This window comes from Adiantum capillus-veneris, chromosome 29 (genome assembly GCF_014529385.1).
Source record: "Adiantum capillus-veneris isolate H3 chromosome 29, ASM1452938v2, whole genome shotgun sequence".
Classification (NCBI taxonomy): Eukaryota; Viridiplantae; Streptophyta; class Polypodiopsida; order Polypodiales; family Pteridaceae; genus Adiantum; species Adiantum capillus-veneris.
This window is the reverse complement of record NC_140959.1, coordinates 23655158-23671865: the sequence shown is the minus strand read 5'-3', so window position 1 is coordinate 23671865 and position 16708 is coordinate 23655158.

Sequence of the window (16708 nt, the reverse complement as noted above, 5' to 3'; positions counted from 1 at the left end):
TGAGTGCTAACCATGGGGTTCTAGACGAGGGGTTGCCGTAGGCGCTCCTCCTTGCACGTCGATTGTCTCTACTCTAGGCCATGCCGTAAGAGCTCCCAAGATCAAAGCAAACTCACAGCGAATCTGTCCTCCAGTCTCCTGCTCAAACCAACTCGGGGCAGCTCTGTAAAGATACATCTGGTTGAAGGTTGCCAAGGGCCTCCTTACTGAGGCACCCTGGCACGGAGCCTCTACAACAAGAATTCCTTCCAGGGCTCCTCGCCTGGAATAAGTCCTCTGACGACAAACTTCCCAAGAAGGGCTCTGCTCTGCTGTGCAGGATCAATGATCCCAAGCCCTCCCTGAGAGCAAGGAAGTGTGATGACCGACCAAGCCTTCTTGGCTCGGGCAATCTGAGTATCGCGACCTGACCAAAGGAAGTTCCTGATCAGCCTCTCTACCTGGCTGATACAAGAACTCGAGAAGATCCAGCAAGAAGTGATGTACCACATAGTCGCCAACAACACCTGGTTGGCAAGTACTACGCTACCAGCCAGCGAAAGTCGTGCTGAGCTCCAATGTAACAGCTTTCTCCTGATGGACAGGAGAAGAGGAGCAATCTGCTACTCGGGGGACAAGTCCAGACCAACTTGACAACCCAAGTACCGAACTGCAGTCCCTGGAGGAATCCACCTGAAACCCTCTCCTGGCATCCAATCTGGCACAGGAGCACTGCCAACCGAGAAAGCCACTGTCTTTCTCCAGTTGATCAATGCGCCCGATGCACAGCAGAAGGTCTCCAAAGCCTGCTCACATCTGTGTAGATTGGCCTCCTAGCCCTCTAAGTACAAGGCTGAGTCGTCGGCAAACTCAGCGTCCAGAAGCTCATCTCCCCATATAGGGAGTGCTAAGCCTCTCAAACCAACCTGCTATGACACCAAAAATCTGCTCATCGCCTCCGCATAGAACAGAAAGAGAAAGGGGGCAAGAGGACAACCCTGTCTGACCGATCATGTGAGCATGAAGCGCTCACCTCTACCTCCTGCCAAAAGAACCTGACTGTGAGCCTGTCTGTACAAAGCTGACACCCCTCTGATCCAAGCATCTGAGAAGCCCATCCTGCGTAGCGTGCCCTCTAGAAAGTCCCAGTCAACTCTGTCGTATGCCTTCTCAAAATCGTGAAGAAGAATCACAAGGTCCTCTCATGGAGCCGTGCAAGGGCAGAAGCCTCCCAAAAAGTGAAGATGTTGTCAAGGATACTGCGTTCCTTGACAAAACCTGTCTGAGTCCCATGTATAAGGCTCTCCAAAAGTGGCTGGATCCTCAAGCTCAGAGCCTTGGCAAGAATTTTGTAGGCTGAGTTGAGGATGGTGATGGGGCGCCACTGTCGAATCTCATCCAAGGAGCCACCCTGCTTGGGAATAAGGTAAATCAGGCCCTCACTCAGGCTATCCGGCATCACTCCTGTGTGCAGAATGTACTGAAAGACACTACAAAGATCTGGGCCAAGCAGGTCCCAGTACTCCAAGAAGAAGCTGGGAGTCAACCCATTCTCACCGGGACAGCTACCACGAGGGAGGGCCCTAAGAGCCGTGTGCAGCTCCTCAAGCTGAAGAGGCATCTCTAGCCTCTGGCGCATTTCCTCAGTAACAAGACAAGGCATCTGTGCCCAAACCTGCTCCCTACATGCATCCTCTCGCTCTAACTGGGGCTCAGCCGACAGTAACTCACGGTAAAAGTCAGTAGCAACTGCACGCATATCCTCGAGCTCACAAACACTTGACCCATCGGGTCTCCTCATTTGATTGACCTTCGCATGTGAGTGCCGAGGTCCCACTGTCTCAAAAAAGGCACCTGTAACTCTGTCACCCACCTGAGTCCACTGAGATGCCTGTCGGTGAAGGGCAAACTCATAACGCCCCTCCCATGTGCAAGCAAGCTCCTGTCGAGCCTGCTGTAACTGCTCCTCCAACCATGGACTGTCTGGATGCTGCTCCTGCATCCTCTGTAGTGAAACAATGCCTCGTCTGAGACGCTACTCCTCCTCTCTCGCTGCAGCCCGTCAAGCCAGAGACTCCTAGAGAAAAAAGTGACTAAGCTGAGCTAGGCCTAGGGCCACTCTGTCTGCAGGTAGAGCCTCGCTGTCCATGCCTCTGTCCAAAGAGCCTCTACCCTCTCTCTGAGTGCTGAGTCCAACAAGACCCTCTCTGGGATGCGAAGCATCATGCTCCCACTCCTCTGCCTGTTTGCCACTGTGAGGATCACTGGTCCATGGTCCGAGAAGGAAGTCCCTGTCAGGATGCCCACTGATCCCCCCAGGTCACTGAAGTGGTCACTAGTGTAGAAGTGATCTATCCGCGATAGATTCACTCCTCCCACTCTGCGGTCCGATCTAGATAAGGCAAGACTCTCTGGAAGCCTCACAAAGCCAGAATGCTGCCATGTATCCGAGACCCTCAAAGTCATACACAACCTCTCCCAAGCTGCTAACTCGACTCCATGCACAGTAGCATGGCTGCCTCCGATCCTGTCAAAAGGGTTCTCCAACATGTTGAAGTCTCCTCCTACACACCAATGGTCAACCTGTGGTAAGGACTCAACAATCTGTGACCAAAACTCTGCACGAGCACTCGCCACATTGGGCTCATAGATGTTAAGGAAGCCCACAAGGCCACCCTGAAACTGCATAGTGATCCACTGAGCCCTGCCTGGCATAATAATCCCTCTGCCCACAATGGCCTGCTGCAATGAGTCCGCAATAGTCATACAGACCCCTCCCTGGATGCCTCCAGGTCCAAAAGCAGCTGACCAAAAGGTATCATAACGTCCACGCAAAATCTGACCACATCATCGAATGCGGCTCTCAGACAAATGGTGCTCCTGAAGCATAAGGAGATCAATCTCTCCTCCCACAAGGCAACGCTGAAGCTTTTGATGCAATCGGCCCCGCTGTCGCTGAAACTGGGGCCCACCTAGTCCCTGCACGTTCCACGAGAGGATCCTCATGGGGAACCAGAGAGAACAGATGTTGCCGCAGCAGCAAGACGGGCTATCTTCGAGGCTGGCTTGGATGGGGAATAATCCGCATCCGAGCGTCCTCTAGATAGGCGAGTCTGCAGTGAGTGCCTGGCCAAGCCCAAGCAGAGCGAGCCGTGCGTAAAGCAACCTCCTCTGTCTAGGAGTCCTCATGAATGTATACATAGCAAGGCAAACACTGCGTATCAGCAAAAAAGTACACCACAATGTACCTACATCCTGGTGAGTCTGGGGGTGTCACCGCAAACTTGGCCAGTGGCCACAAAGTCTGCAACAAATCTGTAACTCCGAGTTCTCCCATGTGGTGAGAGAACTCGAGAACCTGTGTATGCAACCATCCCACCACTGAGTCGAGGGACCACTCTGTCTCGGTCCTACCACAGAGGGGGAAGGAGAAACCAACTGCTGAGTCTAAGGCCTCTGTCCCCCTAGCGGCGAGGAACAAAGCATGGACCCTGAAGCAGGCTGCCTCGTGGTCTGCTGCGAAATCACCGAGAAAGCGAGTGAACCCATAATGAAAGAAATCCCAATGGCGTTGGAGGTCAATGCTCGTCAGACCCCGAGGGATAGCTGCAAGTAAAGATGTCTGAATCTGCAGAGGGGGCCGCAAGAAAGGCTGACCCTCTCTCGCTAGGCGACTCGTGGCAAAAGCGCTGCCAAGAGATTTCCTAGCCGCCGGCGAGGGACCAGTCTCCTGAGTCGACTGTGGTACTGAAGCAGGAGGAGGGGGAGAAGGAGCTGGGGGGGGCGGAGGAGAAGAGAAGCGGGGTGGGGCGACAGAGGTAGGGGGGCGAGGTGGGGAGTGGACGGGAGCAGAAGGCAGGGGGGGGGGATGAGGAGGAGGAGGAGGGGAACTCTAAAGGGGGGACAGCTGGCAAGGGTGTAGTGGTGGTGGATGCTGGTGTAGGGGGATCCTCCTGCTCAAGAGGACCAAAGCGGTCCCTCGTGGGAACCCACTGCTGCTGAGTAGGCATCTGAGTGCCAGGCTGTCGCTGTGGCCCCTGGCGTCGATGGCCACGGGCCTGCTGCCACCCCTCCTCCACTGGAGCCCCAGGCTCGGAGGGTGGCTCTGACCCTGTGCGCTGTGCCGCTGGCTGTAGCTGCGGCCCAGCCTTGGGAGACTGGGGCTGAGGTTGAGGTGGAGGTCGTGGTCTCCTCCATGGACAGGCCTTCGCTAGGTGGCCCATCTGTCTGCAAATGAAGCAGTGGTTCGGGAGACCCGAGTACTCCACACTCTGTCTAAACCAACCCCCACTCACCCGAGGCAGAAGGATGACCTTCGGGAGCGTGTGGGTATCTCTAACCAAAACTCGAACTGAAGGGATGCCAGCCGCCTTGGCAGCTACTGATGCTGCCGTATGAGGTGTCTCCAGGACTGTCCCGATGGCGGAGTCAATCCTGGAGAGAAGTGGAAGGTACTCCCTCCGTAAACCTGGAAAGCAGACTGAGATGGGGATGTCTGCCTCCTCGACTAGCACATCCGAAGTCGGGTCAAACCATGCCGCCACTGTCGAAAGTGGGCGCGTGATGCTCGGATGGCCAGTGGACTCATAGCAATGACCTTGGAGGCCATCTCGGAAGTCTTGAACTCGATCTGGTAGTATCCCCGTCCGAGAATCTGGACATCCAAGATCTTGCCCACCTCTGCGAGAAGGCGGGTGTGGAGAAGGTCTCCCAGCTCTCCTCTCCTAGGTCGGGTGCCGAGAACCTTGCAGATGACCGAAGTTGCCTGCAAGCGCTCTACCTCTGTGGCAAGGCTCGCTTGCTCTGTCGGCGAAAGAGCAAGTCAAATGGTGGGCTCAGCGGGGTTCGGCGAGGGGGCTTCAGGCAAGTCCCTCTGTGGCGAAGCTGGAGCCTCCATCTGTGTCTACTGCTGTGGCGTAAGAAGAGGATGGCGGGCGGACTCTGCAACTTGACACGCCAGGCACTGCCCCAAAAACGGAGTCGATGCCAAGAGTGCCGATGTGCAGGATGAACAAGTGAGGAAAAGAAAGCAGGCGGGGGGGGGGGGGGGGGGGGGGGCAACGGGTGGAAACGGCTATTGCGAGAGCACTAGCAGCAGCGGGCGGGGGCAATGGCGAGAGCGATGCAACAGGGGGAGTTGGCAGCGAATGGCAGCGGCAGCAGGGGCGGCAGTGGCGGGTGGGGCTGGAGAAGGGGCTGTGCCACGAACTGCTACAGCTGGGGATGGGCAGTGCGTGAACACGCAGGGCAGCAAGGTGGCAGCGAGGGCTGGCGAGGCGGGCAGAGAGAGGGCAGGCGGGCAGCGATGGGGGGGGGGGGGGGGGGAAGGGGGGGGGCACAACGCAGGGGAGACAGCAGCAGCGAGCCATGACCTTTCCTTCCCATTTTACTGGGCTAGACTGAACCGCATGATTGATACACAACCATTGCTTGTTGAAGCCTCTTCAAATGGAAAAAATATTATTTGACATAAGGTGAGGAAATCCCTTGTCAATATTATCAGCATGATTCCTTGCATTGGTAGCTTTCTTAGCACTTTGTGGAGATTGTACAAATAAAGATGAGGGTATTGTCTCCTCGATGCACAAATAGTGACCTAGACGTGAGAAAACATCTTCATTTGAGGCCCCTCTAGCAAGTTTCACCTTGCGTGGCACTAGGAATACATTCTTAGTAACTCCTCCTTCCCTCAAAGCATTCTTGAAGAGGCCATGTAGTGAAATGTAACCCTTTGTGCTAATTCCAACTTCATCACACTCCTTCTGCAAATCAACATCACTCACGAGATTAGAAAACTTACACATCACCTCCTTGGTTACAACAAAATAGATATGTTTTCCTTTTGGTGTGTGTAGGATTTCTATGACATCTGACTTCTTAAGGAAACTAGTAAGCAAATAAATGGGATCCTCTTGGCTTTGGCTACCACATGTCTCTTCGATGAAATTCCTACAAGAAGAATAAAAAACAAAACAATCACAACAGAGGCGACCTTATACATGTAGGAAATGTGATAGGGTATTAAAAAATGCACCTTGTAGGTATAACTCTCCTCATCCAAGCACCACCTTTGGGAGCAAGGGTCTCTATGGATGAGAAGATCCTCTTATTGTCCCTTGCACCTGAAGGTGTCTCTTTCAAACTTAATATGGTACCCTCAAGCTTTGCAATCTTACCATCCTTATCTTCCACGTGTTGCTCAAGAGTTTGTGCTTCTTTCTCCACATGAACGATCCTCTGTTGCATACTAGAATTGTTATGAATGATAACTTGGTGTTAATGCATCAACCATTGCACACTATTAGCTCTGATAGTGGACAACCGCTTGTAGTAGCCAAGCAGACCTGTCTCCCCTCTACCTACATATTGCAAGAAGGTAGGAATACTATTGAATTTTGGATACACATTAACAAAAGGGTCATTGGGGTAGAGGTAACCATCCACCCAAAGGTCCTCATCTCTGTGTATGCACTATGGCATTGTTGTGTTGCATGTAATTCATAACGCTTGGAGGATGCAAGCTCCTTTGACAACCAGATATGTACGCGTTTTGTTTTTGACAATCTTGCTGTGGATGGGAGGTTTGTAATGTCACCTAGCTCCATGGAAAGGGGAATAAAGCTGGCCTCATGCAAGAGTCAAGAGTTGCAGCAGAGCCATGGCAGGGAGAGGTGAGCTATGGAGTGAAGAGCTATGGGATGGAGAGCTGCAGGAGAGCTATGGAGTGGAGAGGCTGAGAGCTATGGAGTGGAGAGCCTTGGGATGGATAGCTGCAAGAGAGCTATGGAGTCGAGAGCTATGGGATGAAGAGCTGTAGGAGAGCTATGGAGTGGAGAAGAGGGCTAAGGAGCGGAGATCTGCAGGAGATCTATGAAGTGGAGAGGAGAGCTATGGAGTGGCGAGATTTGGGATGGAGAGTTGTAGGAGAACTATGAAGTGGAGAGATATGGGATGGAGAGCTACATGAAAGCGATGGAATGGAGAAGAGGGCTATGGAGTGGAGATCTGCAGAGAGCTACGGAGTGGAGAGGAGAGCTATGGAGTGGAGAGCTTTGGGATGGAGAGCTGCATGAGATCTACGGAGTGGAGTGGAGAGCTTTGGGATGGAGAGCTACAGGAGAGCTATGGGATGGAGAGTTGCAGGAGAGCTATGGAGTGGAGAGCTTTGGGATGGAGAGTTGAAGGAGAGCTATGGAGTGGAGAGCTATGGGATGGAGAGCTATGGAGTGGAGAAGAGGGCTATGGAGTGGAGAGCTATGAGGGGGAGAGTTGTAGCAAAGCTATGGAGTGGACCTCCAATAAGGAGAGGGAAAGAGGAAGAGTGTGTGATGAAAAGTAGGAGAGACAAGAGAGAGGGAGAGGAGTGAGAGAGAGGGCAGTGATTTTGGAGGGAAATCAAAAAAGGTGGAAAGTTTGATATTTAGCAGGTCTAGCAGTGAGATTTTGGGAGAGAAAATTGATTTTTGAGTATACATATAGGTTGGGGAGAAGTTTTGAGTAAAAGTGGGTTTTTTTTTGAATTTTTTTGAAAAAAGTACTTTTTTGGGCTGAGGCTATGGACGCCCTTGATGATGTGGAAAAAAGGGGGGGAGGGTAGTTATTGTCATAAGGACCACCACTCTTTTGGGTAGTGAGAGAATGTATCTATCCTCCCTCCCTAGCCTCTATTTCAACCTACAAAAAGCCTATGACAGCCTTAAAAAAAGCCTATGAGAATACCCTCATTCAATGGCCTTGTCTCCTAAATCAAACACATTTTTAGTCTTAGTCCCTTAAAATTAGGGATCCTTACAAGGCCCTTTTGGGGCTCATATTTTTCCTAATGGTTGGTGGTGATACCAACCTAAAGCATCAACTAAATGCATGAAATTGATCAAAATCTTGCATGAGGATCAATGCAATAACAAAAAACCAAACCTGAGGCTATTCAAGAAGATGCATTGGATGTTTCTTGTACATTTTTGTTGAAATACGCCTTCGACATACATCCTTGTAGTTTAGAAACACCCGTGTATTGCTTGTCCAAAAGGCTATGACTTTGTCTTTGACTTCCTTTATAATGGCATTCCTCGTGTGTGGTTCTCGCTCACACAAATGCAATGGAAACCGTGACTTTTGTTTCAATCTAGATCTAGTGGCAAAATCTCTTTGATGCACTCGAAGAAGCCGCGATGCAACTGCTATATTTGGTTTTTCACTGCCATAGTTCATAACCATCATGATAGTTGCTTATTTAATAAGCAATTCTCTCAAGCTTTTTGGTCGTCTGGCATCCTTGAGAGCATTGTGCAATTCGCTGATGGGCCAAAGCATGTATTGGTGGTACCAAAAAGGGTGTCTTGGACACTCCTATGGTAGCACTTTACAAGCCCCATCTTCATGTGTTACATATAAATAAACTAGCATGTTATATATCAATGGATAGATTTTTTCATGTAGAATTTAAAACTATAAAGTCCGACAAGTTTTGAATTTTTTGGCAAAAACTCTACCGCTCCCCACTTGTTTTAAATGTTACCACCAAAAGGTGCAAAAAGTGGTACCACCAATACATGCTTTTACCCTGATCAAACGCTTGTGATTCTCAGATGGTTTGTCAGCTTCTTCACATTTAAATTGCAAGCCTCTCAATGTACGATGGTTGAGAATGGATTTGATTATTTCTCCCTTTGCATCGTTGTCAAGCCCTTGTGTGCAACGTGTGAAGCACTTGATCACTTCTGATGTGACGGTTTGCCACTTTATCTTGCTTAATTTCACTCGTTTAATCGTTGATTTCCTTTCCTTTCCTTTTTCTCGATATGCACGATTTCTTTTTGTTTCATACTGCTTGATTAAATTCTACCTGCATGAGAAACACTTGAATGAAGCGACACATAAACATGATGTGACTTGAAGATCCATTGATGGTGCAAGAGGAAGAAATTTCATGCTCATGGAATTGTTATTTACTGATGAAACCATCTCTTTATGAACCTGCTTAATGGATTACAATATGGTGTTTACAGATGAAAGCATCTCTTGGTGAACCTGCCCAATGGAGAACAATTCCGTGTTGATGGTATTGTTTACTGATGCAACCATCTCTAATTAAATATGTTTGATGGAGGACATTTGGAGGGAGTCCTAGAGGCTATTATAGAGAACTAGGGAGGGTCCCGTAGAGAGAGAGAGAGAGAGAGAGAGAGAGAGAGAGAGAGAGAGAGAGAGAGAGAGAGTTGCTGAGCACTATGCTTTAGGCTCAACAATCACAAAGATGGTGATTAGCACGCACACACACACACACACACACACTGTCATAATAATCAATATCTAATTCTCCTAAATGATTTTCTCATATTAAACTGATCATTTAATGTGGGGAAGTGCCAGGGGAGAAAAAGCTAGAATATTGGTTAAGCTGGAAGACCGGCCACAGTAGGGATCCAAAGGAGGGAAAATAGGGATCCAAAGGGGGGCCCATCTGCAAAAGATCCATGTGCAACAATGGGCTAAAAAGACCCTAAGGTTCAGCCCATTAAGACTTCCAAAATGCTAAGGTTCCAAAATTCAAAGGTTGTGTCCAAAGGTCAACCTTAAGGGAATTGGATGCTTAGTGTGTACAAAAAGTCTTCTTCAAGGCCTACAAAGGAGGGGGCGAGCCCATTTAGTAGGGGATGAGAGAGAAACCCACCCACACACACACAAGCTCCCTTTGTACACAAGGGGAAAGAGGGACACATGTCAGCTCCCTAGCCCAGATGCCCACAAGGTGTACCCAATTCCTATTGGATGGCCTTGGAGGTGGACCAATGAGAATTAGGCTAAAGTAAATCTAGTTTAATTAATTTAAAAACACTTAATAAAAGAACCAATGATAATTAAGCTCTCTAGAAGACTATTGGGCAGTCTCCCAAGGGGTCCAATGAGCATTCAGCAGCCCAATGGCTTGCCTGATTCCTATTGGCCAGGAGGCAAAGGGGTCCAATGAGAGTTTAGTTTTAATTATTAATTACCTAAAGCTCTCACAAAAGGGGAAGGGGGACACATGTCAGAAGGCTATCCCTTATGTTGCGTAATACCCATTGGCTTGACTTGGGGAGGTCCAATGAGGCAAAAGCCAGACCAAATTAGCATCAAGGGCTCGCCCAAGAGAGAGAGAGGGCTGATTTTTGCTTGGCATTAACACACACACACACACTCACACTTGACCATGTGTGAAGGAAGAATACTCTATCTCCTCCCGAGCTTTAATGGAGAGCTCATCACCTACTCCAAGCTTGTGAGATAGAAGCCTACATCAACACTCTCTTGGCATGTGGATGCAAATCCAACCAAGAGCCAAGCTTCAATGCATGCTCATCTCCTCTACCAAGCTAATTACTAAGCTAAGCTATGCTAATATGAGTGATCATGTGAGGAGATGTACATCTTTCTCGTAAGATACTCCTTCTTCCTCTCAATCTACTCTCATAGCCTGCTAGCTCTCACCATCTTCGAAGGTGTGTGAGGTCTTGGGTCTGAGAACGGGGATAATTCAAGTTGTGTTGTTAAGTGTTTTGCTTAGTGCATGAAGCTTCCATCTTCATTGCACTAGCTAGTCTTGAAGGAACACAAAGAATTGTATTGTACAATGTCTCTATTGATGGGAGAAACCATAATACAAAGCCTTTTGGAGGGGGGACCAGCTCCATGCAAATCCGGTCCTCAACTGTTGTCAATAGCTTAATTTCTCTCTCTTTTGAAAGTATTGTTGATGATCTCTAACTAGGTGTTATGCTTTTTGTTGTCTCTCCACCCAAGAACTCTTGTAATTCTCATTAGGAATCTATTCTAATGAAATGCCCACTATGTTTATGCTAATTTTCGCTACACATAAGTTATTAGGCCATTAAATGTTACATTGGTATCAGAGCTCAAGGTTTCTCTTTTCTTGCTCAAGAAGGGAGGTCCTCAAGCTAGCTACAAATGGTTGGTATTATTAATTGCCTGTGAGTAAGTAGAATAAGGATTTTTCAGCCTTGCAGTGGGCCTGCCTTTGTGTAGTTAACGGGGCATCACCGTCGAGAGCTATGGTCTTAATAGTGGAGTCCTACGGGGCTTGCCTACGGCTTAACCACTATTGAACTATTAGAAGCTTGACAGGAGCCGGTGTTGTTTTGGTGTTGAAAGACCCTCTCTTCTATTCCTTGCAATTAATGGTATTCGAGCCACGGGTACAGTAGCTTGAGTGCTTTTTCTAAAGGGGTAAAGAGGAGTAGAAACTAGGGCTTGAAGTGCCAAAGTACACCTAAAAAGTTTACACCTAAAAGTTGTTAGAATGGCTGACAATAGTAAAGAGAGTGAAATTAATGTTAATAACTTTGATTTTGCTCATGAGCAAGCTACTAATGATGCTTCGATGCTTGTTAACTATCTTGTTTCTAGGCTTCATCAATCCATGGGCAATCCATCTCTCCAAAGTGAAGTGCAACGGCAGCTCCGTGCTCACGGGATTCTTCAAGCTAATCACCATGACGAGAGAACACCTAGGAAGCCTCCTTGTGAGACTCCCAAAAGAGGTTTCTCTCCAATTCGGGAAGAAGAAGAGAATCCTTATGAAGGGCTCAAGAATTTACTTTTTGATGATGCATCTCCTTCCCAAAGGAGAACTCAAGAGCCTCCACCAAAGGAACGAGAAAGAAGCGAGTCTCCCGCCACCTCGGTGGAGATGGCTCCACGAAGACGGCGGGCTAAACTCTCTCCATCACCACCAAAGCGGAGAAGACCATCGTATTCTTCTCCTCACCACAATTCAAAGAGGGATGATAAAAAGCAAGAGAAGAAAAAGGCGAGAAAGAGGACACCCTCTTCTCCATCTTCTTCATCCTCTTCCTCTTATGAAAGCTATGGTGAAGACAACAAAGATCAAGACAAGAAAAAGGCGAGAAAGAGGTCACCCTCTTCTCCACCTTCTTCAAATTCTTCACCCTCTGAAGAAAGTGATGGTGCAACCTTTGAACCATCAAAAAGAAGAGGCCATAGGAAATCATATGCCGCATGGAAGAGGTCGTCCAAGTTGAAGAAATTGAAAGAGGGAGGGAAGAGCATCTCTTTCCTTACCTATGATGGTACTGATAGCCGTTTTTCGGCTCTCCATAATTGCCATAGTAAGCTACCTCACCCTACCAAAATCACCCAAACACTATGGCTATCCCTACCATTTCACTGTAAATAGGCGTGTGTGAATTAGGGGACTTTTTCCATATCTTCTTAAAAAACCCTCAGCTAGCTAGTCACTGGGCTAGTTGAGTCAAAAAAAAAATAAATAAATATTATGGCCCATTTGTGTGTAAATATTGCATTATATATATGGCCTAAATATAGAGATTTTTATAATTATTCTGGTATTTTATTTAAATATTTATACTTAGGTGTGTTTTATTAAACCTGTGTATGCCTTCTTTCATCCTCTTACACCATAAGTATATTTTTTACCAATATGTACATACTCTAACCTTATATTTTTCCTTTATACAAATCAATCCCACATTTTCACCCTCACCCTCGTGAAAACAAAAAATTGATTTCTACTCATTGGTTACGTTTATTATATTATTTACTTGCATACCTTTTCTTCTTTCACCCAAAATAATTCAAGGAGGGACCATATCATATGATTCCAATATCTTTCCATATCCATAACTCCTCCATATTTTTATTATTATTTTTACTCATTATTCTAACACCATGTGCTCATTGAGCTAAAGTCCATGAATAGTCCATACACTAGTCCCACCATGTATATATTTCTTATTTCACCAATAATCCTCCTCCATGCATGGGTCAAGGGCAACTTGCATGCTTTGTATTATAATATGACAAAGGAGGGGCTCACTCTTGGATGCATTGTACAAATTCAACAAAGGAGGGGGCCACTAAAAGACTTTTGCAGGCATAAAAAACAGGCTTTTTGGTGAGAATTTTGGCACCTATCTCCACTCCGAATTTGGAGCAGTGGTCAAAAGAGAAACTGTAGCCCACGCTCTGAATAATCACCTCAAATTTTTTCATGATTTTTGGAGCTACCAGCGGTGAGATATGATTTTTGGAGTGGACCCCAGTCTGCCCACTCTTCTCACAAGTAGCTTTTAGTCTTCTCTCACCCTTCCACACACCTACTCACTCTTACACATCCCTCCCTCTTCTTCCCTCACTCAAACCTACAATTTCCATGGCTTCTCCCACCCTCTTCACCATTATCCTTCTCTCTCATCCCTATAGTTCTTTTATGAACCTCTACATACATACACCCTCTCCATGTCTCTCTCTATTGCTTCTATGTTACAATTTCATTTACCTATCCTAAAATATCTAAAATTTAGCATCTTAACCATGATAACTTCTGCAAATTGAGGATTTTTCATCAACAAATCCTCTTTTCATCGTGGTGGTCAACCGTGGCGGCGGCGTAAAGAAGCGAAGAAGAAGAAGAAGACCAGCGATCATTTTTTCCACAATCTACACAAGGGTGAGTTCAAGCTTCTTCAAAGCTTCACCATCTCAATGATTATCTTTTAATTCACCCCTCTTCCTTCATCAAATCAACTCATTCTACCCATTGTAAATGTAACATTAACTTTCTAGTGATTACTAACACTAACCACTAACATACTAACACAAAATAGCATTGACCTAACCATAAAAGACACCTCACCTCAAGACATGTACAAAGTAACTCTCTCTCTCTCTTTCTCTCCCTCTCTCTATCCTTTTCCTTAAAACTCTACTTTCACCTTATTCACCATCAATAATGCTCTCTTTTGAGCCCACACCCATGACTCAAGCAGACAAAGAAGGCCCACAATGTTTTGATATTCAAAAAAATCATAATCTTGATTTGTTAGCTTGTAAATTAGGATTTCCAATAATCTTTATGAGGGGTCTCCAACCTATAAATAGGCCCCTCTCCTTCTTGTGAAACAACCTCCAATATCTCACATAGCACCCCAACACTCTATGCATGAGGAGAGACTTAGGTGTAGCAACCACTTGTGAGCTTCACTCTTGGTGTGGGAGAAGCTTTCAAGCTACACATTGCAAGTGAGAGAGCGTGAGTTTCACAAATCTCAAAACCACTATTGTATATGCTCCTTCATCATCAATAAATTGAGGTTTGGTGCATCAAAGGCGTGATTCGACGTTCAAATCTTCGTCCTTCCATTTGTGCAATACGGTTTGGTGAATTCAAGGTGACTTGTGTATTTTGAGTTTTTATCAGTTGATCTTGATTTTAGAAAGCGTTTTAGTGTGTTTTTCATTGCCAGTTTTGTGTCCATTGTAAGAGGGTATTGTGGTGAGAGGTCTCCCACACCCTAAGACAGTGTGTGTGTGTGTTTTGGCAATGTTTAGCAATCAATAAGCATTGAGTGAGTTTATACAAGTTCTACGATAGCATCATAACGAACCATCTCCATTTGCAAGTCACAAATACGGTATTACGCAAGATCCTTTTCTCTCTCTCTTCCCTTTGCTCTAGCTCTCTCTGGTCCAGTTTGTGTGTGTCTTGGTGTGAGGTTGTTTGTGTGCGTTGTGTGGTGCATCTTCTTGGTTGTGCCAAAATCTCTCTTGCGTCCTAGTTCGCATACCATAACTAGGTGGTGCCCCTATCTTGTTTGGGTTTGGCTGTGGGTTTGTTGTTGTGTTGTGCTTGTGGTTGCCCCAACCCCAATTGAGCAGCACGGGAGCCTTGAGGGGTGTTTAGAGGTCGCCTCTCTTGTTGCCCGCCCCGGACCGCCTCAATTTTGGTGCCCCCACTGAGGAGCGATCGTGTACATATTGTTGTTGTATTGCATGAATGCTTAAATTTCAGCATAATCAAGTAGATTATATGAATCATGGAAACATGTATGACCGATTTTAATTTCAAGGAAACAAAAATTGATCTAGAATATGGTTCGGATTATGCATAACATAAGAAAGGAAAAAAAACATTTTCACATAAGAATCTAGAATTCATGCTGAAAGACCTTTCAAAACTTTGTGTAGTTAGTTGATGATTGTTTGGAACTAATCTTTGTGTGGTTGTAGCATTGAGAGACTATGAAACGCTATACCTTTGATGATATCCCAATCTTCTTCGGAAATCCAGAAGAAGATGTTGATGATTTTCTTGCTGATTTTAGAATGGTTTTTCATATCCTTGGTAAAAGGGATGACATTGAAAAAGGGGATTTTCTATTGCTATGCCTTAGAGGCAACGCTGAGAAATGGTTTTGGAGTATGTCTTCTCAGATTGAAGATGGATATACCCAAATTTCCAAAGCTTTGAAGGCCAGATTCTCTAAAGTTCCAACAATGGAGAAAGCATGGGCTTCACTACGGAGACTTCAACAACATGGTGAAGACTACTATGCTTATGAGGATATTTTTTCTCGTCAATGGGAAGGATGTGGATTTAGTTCTACATTTCCAGATTATGTAAAAATGGATCAATTTATTTCGGGTTTGTCTCCTTTCCTAAAGACTAAGGTTACTTGTAGTGGACCCTCTACCTTTGAAGAAGCGGTCACTATTGCCCGAAGGAAGTTTCACAAGTACTTCTACATCAAAAATGGTTTCCATCATGCTGGAAGAACCAACCACCATGAAAGTGTTTCTATCAAGGAGTCATCTCCTTTGCCATACTTGTCTCCTTCTACTCCGACAAATGTTGAAGAAGTTACTTACATGCTAGCTGATTATTCAAGTGCTAAAGTGTGTGGCCAAGATTCAACTGTGGAATCTCTTTCTTCTACCTTTATCACAAGCATGCGAAAATCAACACAAGATATCTCAAATGGCATTGATGATTCAATAATGGATATATCCAACCCTTTGGTGGAGGATCAATTTCTAGTCCGAGCAGACGAAGCTTTTGTGCAACATGACTCTATGGAGAATGAAGACCTTGAAGGTAACCTTGATCTTATGGAATGTTCTGAGAGTGTATCTTGTCTAAAAGAAGAGAGTGAAGAAGAAGATGAAATCATAGGTGGAGAGATCATAGACCACATTGATCATAAAGAGATGATTGTGTACATGGAAAGCCAACTCCAAAACGAAGTAGAAGAGTGTGAGTTGAATCCATGTGAGTATAATCTTCAAGAAGTGTTTGAGGATGTTGAAAAGCATTGGTATGACCCATGTATGTTAAGCATAGAGGAACCTATCATGCAAGAAGCCAAATGTTTCACAAAATCAAACAGTATTCCATCAACCTTTGAGGTGGTACAATGTGAGGAGTTACAACCTTGCCAAAGGGGGGGCTTAGAAGGGGATGAAGAACATGGGAGAGTAGTAAAAAATAAAATCATAAAAGGAAACTATCAGAAGGGTATCATTCTCTCCAATGGTGTTTTAGTGGGTGGCTCTTCATTCATGGGACAATCTCTTAGCAAGAAAATCCAAGCTTTTGAAGCCCCAATCATCTTCATATTGGGTTTCACCTCTTCAAGGTCAACTTCTCCTCTCTTCACATATACCTTTCATCGGGGACACCATACCTTCTTAAGTGGAAGAGGACATGAATACTTGGTGATGAACGGAGGTTTCCAAACCTTCTTCATTTGGTTCTTTGGTGTATGGAGGTCGCACATTGTGATGCTTCTGGTCTTCAGCATAGATGAAAAACTTGTTGACTGCTACATGTGGATATCTCATCAATCAGTACCAAAATCTATTCTCTTCCAATGTGTTGGAAGCAATAGAAACCTTCGTCTATTATCTACTT